Source organism: Rattus norvegicus, chromosome 5, assembly GCF_021556685.1.
Source record: "Rattus norvegicus strain SHRSP/BbbUtx chromosome 5, alternate assembly SHRSP_T2T, whole genome shotgun sequence".
NCBI lineage: Eukaryota > Metazoa > Chordata > Mammalia > Rodentia > Muridae > Rattus > Rattus norvegicus.
Genome location: NC_141538.1, coordinates 47,754,776 through 47,760,299, shown reverse-complemented (window position 1 = coordinate 47,760,299; position 5,524 = coordinate 47,754,776). Strand labels below are relative to the sequence as shown.

At 38.5% G+C, this 5,524-nt stretch overlaps 1 pseudogene; it reads left to right on the top strand.

Annotated features, from left to right (window-relative positions):
• Window positions 1-1,515: 1,515 nt before the first annotated feature.
• Window positions 1,516-2,408, top strand: Rpl6-ps2 (ribosomal protein L6, pseudogene 2; annotated as a pseudogene).
• The last annotated feature ends 3,116 nt before the right edge of the window (window positions 2,409-5,524 follow it).

Sequence of the window (5,524 nt, the reverse complement as noted above, 5' to 3'; positions counted from 1 at the left end):
TGCAGGGACAAAAAGAGAGATGAGACTGAGAGAAAGGCAGTCCAGTGACTAGCAGAACAGGGGATCCATCTCATAGGTATACCCCAGAGCCTGACACTGTCACTGATGCTATGATGTGCTTACAGAAATGAGCCTAGCATGACTGTTCTCTTAGAGGCCCTCCAGCAGCTGACTGAGGTAGACACAGATACTTACGCCCAACCCTAGAGACCGCTGTGGTTGAATTAGGGGAAGATGGAAGACGGCGAAGAGACATATTAGACATATTAGAATAATAGCAATCTCAACTAACCCAGGCCTCTGGAAGCACACATACACTGAGTCACCAACCAGGCATCACACCGGAGCTTGTTGGAGGCCACTGACACATGTGCAGCAGAGACTGCCTTGTCGGCCTAAGGGAAAGAAGATGTGCCTAGTTCTCCAGATACTTGAGGCCTAAAGAAGAGGGGCACTGATTGTGGGAGAGCATTCCCTTGTAGACAGATCAGGGAGGAATGGGTTGAGGACCTGTGGGAAGGGGACAAGAAGGAGAGTGATAGCTGGATTGTAAATAAATGAAATAATAATAAATAAAGTAAAAGTTTATAAAGCCTAGGAAGTGATGTTGTGTCCCTTTACTCCAAGCAATCTGGATGCAGAGGCGGGGGCATTTCTGAGTTATAGTCCAGCCTAGTCTACTTAGTGAGTCACAGAATACCCAGAACTTCATAAATCATTTCTGTCTCGTAGAAAGAAAGACAGAAACAAGAAATAAAAAATAGAAAGGAGAGAAGGGAGGAAGTAGGGAAGGAAGAAAGAGAGAAAGAAAGTAATGAAGAAAGATTATACATGGATTTATATCCTTTTGCCTTTTCAAATATTCCTAATGTTTCTAATCCTGGCTCCATACCTCTCACTTTGCATTACAAATGTTCTACTTTAGAACTTAAATCTTTTTTTTTTAAATTTCCTCTTCAAAGGAGATGTCTTCTACTCTCAACCTCTTTTGACCCCCTTATCTCTCTATTCCTAAGATTACTTTCTACCATCATGGTAGGTGGATCAGTATTCCTAAACTTAACACAAATCTAGACATATACTGATGGAAGGAGTTCCAAATGAAGAATTGCCTTATCAAATTTATTGGCAGGCTGTCTTTGGAGAAATTTTTGTGATTAGTCTCTGGTGTGGGAAGGCACAACTACTGTGTCTCTTGCCCCTTTTTCCTGGTGGCTCTGTGATTATAAGAAAGCCGATAGAGCAAGCCACAGAGAGCAATCCAGTCAGCTGTATTCCTTCATTTCTTCTGTTCCCGTTCTGGACTGCTGGTTTCTGATCCGAGTTCTTATCTTTACTTCCCACAATGTGTCAGCCAGAGAATCACTTTCCTTCCCATACTGCTTTGGTTCATGGTCTCTATCACAATAGAAATCAGAGTAGGGCATTTGGCTCTGTGGTTCCTTCAGAATATATACTCAAGCACGACGATGAAGTTCCACAAATAAGATACATGTATCTTTCCCATCTTGCAAGATGGTAGGTGAAAAAGCCAACAAGTCTAATAAAAAAGGGAAAAGAAAAAACTCTACAGCTAAGAAGGCTGGCAGTGCCGCTGCTGCTGCTGCTGCGGCTGCGACTGGTGTGCTGGTGCCCGGACCACCAGTGAAGCCGAAAAGGGGTGACCCTAAGTTCAAAAGCCCACAAACAGGAAATCCATTGCAATTAAAACCCAGTTCTGGTTAGAATTGCCAGATACTTTCAATCTGATATGTATTTCAGAAAGACCTTGTACAAAAAGAAATACTCATCTACTCACTGCCACTTCCAATGTTGAAAAGAACAAAAAGGAGAAGGTCCTTGCTACTGTTATACAAACAGTTGGTGGAGACAGGAATGGTGGTACTCAAGTAGTGGTGAAGCTTTGAAAACTGCTGAGCCATGGCATAAAAATCCTTTTATTCAGCATAAGGGAAGGCTGTGCTCCAGCGTCAATTCTGGGATTGTCCTGATCACTGTGCTGAGTGCCACAGGGTCAAGGGAGTGTTTTCCTGAAGCAGATGGGCAGTGGCTTGTTACTTGTTACTGCACTTCTTGGCCTAAACCTAGAAGAAGAACACACCAGAAGTATGTCATCGCCACATTTACATAAGTTGATATCAGTACGTTTAAAATCCCCAAACACTTTATTGATGGTTACTTCAAGGAGAAGCAGCTGCCCAAGCCCAGGCACCAGGAGGGCGAGATCTTCGACATGGAGGAGAAATAAATCACAGAACAGAAATATGAGAATACGAGATTACAAAGGTGATCAGAAAACTGGAGTTGCAGATTTTGCCAAAGATCAAAACTGTTCCTCAGCTCCGGGGAGACCTGTGATTTCAGTCTCCCTGACAAACAGAATGCATCCTTACAAACAGGAGTTCTAAATCACTAACAACCTAATTAAAGAGCTTCATATTTTAATATAAAGTACATGACTACAGATCTCTAATATACAAATATATCTAACCAAATACTTGTCGATAATTTTTTCTAGTGCTATAATTACCAACATTTTGTTTTTCCTAAAATATGATGAGAGAATATTACTTCTATCTCCCAGAGAGAGTGCAAGAATCTTGAGAACATTATGCAAACAATAAGGTACCTGTGAAGGGGAAAGAGACAGAGCAGGGGTCATCAAATAAATAACCTATAGGCTGTAGGGTCTTTACAAGTGTCAAAACACAAGTTGTAGCACTAGATATGTCCTGCACTTCTCCTTACTTTCTCCAAGATATTGAGGTTAATTTTTTTCATGGAAACCAGAATATATCATTGAGCCTTTCTGGAACTATTTTCTGTATAATCACATTCATCTGTTCACTTAAATTTCTTAGGTACAACGTAATATAATATGCAAATGAAGGTTAGCATATCTGGAGTTTAAACTTTCCCCTAATTCCGTTTAATACAAATGAAATACTGTAATTAGAAACTTCGAAACATTATCCCTATGAAGAATTCGAAAGTCTGAGATTTTACATTTTCTGTGTAAAATTAGACTGCCATCATTTCAAGGGCTTATGTGTGTTCCAAAAACAAAGGATATGTTTGTCAGAAACAAAATGTTATAGTGTTAGTTAAGGCCTCTTGAGAAGAACTCTGGTCAAGAGAATAGGATATCTGACCTGTGAAGAGATTTAACATTCAAGTAGGACCAGGTTAATCACTTGGCTAAATGATAGCCCCTTGGAAGACTTGCTCACCTTAAGCCATGAAAAAGAGACAGTGAGAATAATTAATTCTTTAATGGTATACTGTACATTGCCTTCCCAGTATCCCCTCTCCTGGTACAGTAGCTTACATGTCACAGACATACAGTTTGCAAGTCTGCCAGATTTTCTGAATTATTAGGAAAAGTGTTTCCTTTCCTCCTTTTTTAAAATTTCTTTTATGAGCATATGATCCGTAACACTTTGAGTTTCCAATATTGTGGTCTTTCTTACTCTTTCTCTAAAACCTCCCTTCCTGCCCTGTGACCATTTGTATGGCATATGCCTAACATATAGCCTTTAATCCTTCACTCCCCTATTATCCTCCTGCCAAATGCAGCTTACCTATGATGGTAGGGGTAGTCTTTTAAATGCTCAAGTCATTTTCTTACAGCTTCATTTTGAATTTTTTTTTTCGGAGCTGGGGACCGAACCCTGGGCCTTGCGTTTGCTAAGCAAGAGCTCTACCACTGAGCTAAATCCCCAACCACCATTTTGAATATATTAATAAATTCTTTTATTAATGAAACTAAGACCTCCACCCCAAAAAACACTAGTAACTTGTATCAACGATGACTATCAATATTATTACAAACAGTGACTTGAGACAGTCTATAATCTTAAGATTAACTCTGCTTCCTGGGGTTCTGTATCCAAGCTACTACACATATCTTATAAGTTGTCTTGATCTCCAGCAGAAGTATGTAAGTTTATAATCTTTCTTGTCCAAAACTTCCCAGAATACTCACTCAGTTGCATGTGGTTATAGGAGTGAGAGGATCCTAGAAATCAACCCACATAATTTTTCTTCTTAAAGTAGCCATTGTTTGTTAGGGAGAGAGCAAAGAATACGAGAACCTAACACATTAAATTTTGAACAAACTCTGATCAGAATGCTTTTCATTACTTTCAGTTGAAATAACATCCTGTATTAGTGGCCAGATTATTTTCATAGACACCGGCGTTGCTTTTAAGAAGTTATTGACTGAAGAACTTTACTCATGTTATATTTTGGATATGGCTCAGAATTTTGGTAGATCTGGAAGACCTGGATTTGGTATAGAGTGATTACATGTAACTGACATACTTAACTAAATTTAGGGTAACTCGATTACCAAAATATCATCTTTTAACTCCCTATCACCTCCTTAGGGAATACTTGTTACCCTTTTTAAAGAAGGAGTAAAGCATTAGCATTTTGGTCATCCTTCTTGAGTTTCATGTATTCTGTGCATCTTGGGTAATTCAAGCATTTGGGCTAATAGCCACTTATCAATGAGTGCATACCATGTGTGTTTTCTGTGATCATCAATCAGAATGATATTTTCCAGTTCCATCCATTTGCCTATAGATTATTGTTTTTGATACCTGAGTAGTATTCCATTGTGTAGATGTTCTTGGATTCAGTTTACAAGAATTTTATTGAGCATTTTTGCATCAAAATTCATAAGTGAAATTGGTCTGAAGTTCACTTTCCTTGTTGGATCTTTGTATGTTTAGGTATAAGAGTAATTGTGGCCTCATAGAAGGAATTGAGTAGTGCCCTTCTGTTTCAATTTTGTGGAATAGTTTGAATAGTATTGGTATGAGGTCTTCAGTGAAGGTCTGATAGAATTCTGCACTGAACCGATATGGACCTGGGCTCTTTTTGGTTGGGAGACTTTTAATGATTGCTTCTATTTCTTTAGGAGTTATGCGGATGTATAAATGGTTTTTCTGTTTCTGATTTAACATTGGTTCCTGTTATTTGTCTACGAAATTGTCCCATTCCTCTAGATTTACAAGTTTTGTTGTATATAGGCTTTTGTAATAGTAAGTGATGATTTTTTGATTTCATCTGATTCTGTTGTTATGTCTCCCTTTTCATTTTTGATTTTGTTAATTTGGACACACTCTCTGTGTCCTCTCATTAGTCTGGCTAAGGGTTTATCTATCTTGTTGATTTTCTCAAAGAACCTGCTTTTGGTATTGTTGATTCTTTGTATGGTCCTTTTTGTTTCTACTTGTTTGATTTCAGCTCTGAGTTTGATTATTTCCAGCATTCTACTCCTCCTGGGGGTATTTGCTTATTTTTGTTCTTGAGTTTTAGTTGTGCTGTCAAGCTGCTGATACATGCTCTTTCTTGTTTCTTTCTTCAGGCACTCAGAGCTATGAGTTTTCCTCTTAGCACAGCTTTCATTGTGTCCTATAAGTTTGGGTATGTTGTACCTTCATTTTCATTAAGTTCTAAGAAGTCTTTTATTTCTTTCTTTATTTCTTTCTTGACCAGGTTATCATTGAGTAGAGCA